This window comes from Pteropus vampyrus, unplaced genomic scaffold, assembly GCF_000151845.1.
Source record: "Pteropus vampyrus isolate Shadow unplaced genomic scaffold, Pvam_2.0 Scaffold124, whole genome shotgun sequence".
NCBI lineage: Eukaryota > Metazoa > Chordata > Mammalia > Chiroptera > Pteropodidae > Pteropus > Pteropus vampyrus.
Genome location: NW_011888905.1, coordinates 1,160,166 through 1,161,991, shown reverse-complemented (window position 1 = coordinate 1,161,991; position 1,826 = coordinate 1,160,166).

Genomic DNA, 1,826 nt, shown 5'->3' with positions numbered 1-1,826 from the left:
ACGCATGTCTTAGGCGGCTCTGCTCAGGACCGGAGGTGTCCCCCGTATCCGTGTCCCTCTACCCAGGACACCCTGGCTCCCGTCTGCTGCCCCCACCCGTGGCGCTGTCCTCGGCAGCACCCTGCCGAAGCGCGGCCCGTCCACCGCCGTCCTGCTCAGAGATACTCCTGCCCGTCCCCTGCAGACGTCTTCCTGACCCCTCCTTGCCGAATCCGCCTCAGGGCCCCCCTCAATGCCTCCCAGCAGAGACGTCCGGCCCCCTTGGCCGGGAATTTGTCTCCTCGCTCTACCACTAACTAGATGCTGAGTTCTCCGAGGCCTGGACCTGTGTCACCACCCGCCCCAGGCCTCTCCCAGAGGCTGGGCTGACAGGGCAGCAAGGACTCGTCATCGACAGCCTTTCCCTCATCCCACACCTCCCTGTGCAGGCGCTGGGCTAGGGGACCCCTCTTCTCAAGAAGAGAGACAATCACTAGAACAGCACCTAATGTGACAAGCGTGGTCATGGCTGGTGACAGTCCACACGGGCAGCAAAGGGAGCAAGGGGTTCTGTGACCGGACTCTTAAAAACCCTTGAGGAATGAGGGGGCGGGGGGACGGGGAGCACCGCCACCGCTCGAGACTAAGTACGACAGGTGATCAAGGACCACAGCGCATCGTCGCCCGTTTTGGTGCGGGCCACCTGAGGAGGAAAACAACCTCCAGGCTAAACAAAATGCAAACGCTCTGACCCCCAAACTCAAGAACAGGGAGCCCCGAAATGAGAGGCGTTCACATTCTGCCTTAGCCACAGCCTCCCTCCGCCCTGGTGCTTCCTCCTCTCCCCGGCTCTGCGGTCTCCTTAGAGACGACAAATACAAAATCAGGATGAGAGAAAGCTACACACACACACACACACCCCAAAAAAATAAACTCAGAGGCCTCGGTCACTCTGCCTGACTCAGCACTTAATGCTTTCCACTCATCCTGCAGTATGATCTGGGGGAGGGGCAGGCTTATCCAACTGGCAGTTCACACACACACACACACACACACACACACACACACACCCTCCTGTTCACACTGCAAAGTGCTGGCCAACCGCAGGAAGTCCACAGGTCCCTCCAAGGCGGGGCACAAGGAACAAGTGTTGGCTGTCGGTTGCTAAGCATGGAAAATAAGCCAGTAAGCGAATGACATAACCCCAGAGCTATGAACGGGTTGGTGAGAGCCACTGACTGGGCTGGGCGGGCCGGGTACAGACAGGCTCAGCCTAAGTCGGTGCCCGCCCCTCTGGGGTCTGACCCAGCCTCCCTCCAGAGGTGGGTGGGCGTGCACCTTGTCTTTTGAATCCTAAGGGAGGGGAAAGGAAAAGGGTGGAAGGAAGAGACTGCCTGGCGTTCAGAAGGTCAGACGCACGGCTGACCACACCTGCTGGCCCTAAAGCTCTGGGAGGGGCTCGTGAACTTGCACCTCAAACGAGTGCCCCAGGTAATTCTGACACCCTGAAGTTGGATAGGCATGGTCCCCAAGGGGCCTCGAAAAGTCAAGGAGCCCTCTGTGGGAGTCAAAAAAATAGTTTTCCTCCCACTTTTCTAAGTTCTTCTGGCTGAGTCGATAATCAAAATAACAGGAGACAGACGAACAGGAGAAAAATGTCCAAAACGTATGATGGACGTTCATGTGGAGGCCGCGGGAACGCAGACCCGTGGAGGCCTCGGGCAGTGGGGTGAACATGCCCCTCCGGACAAAGACGGGGCAGGGTCTGGAGAGGAGAAGGCGAAGCATGCGACACAGATCTTTGCTGGGCCTCCAGAACCTGCGGGACGCGGGCGGGGACCGCGAGC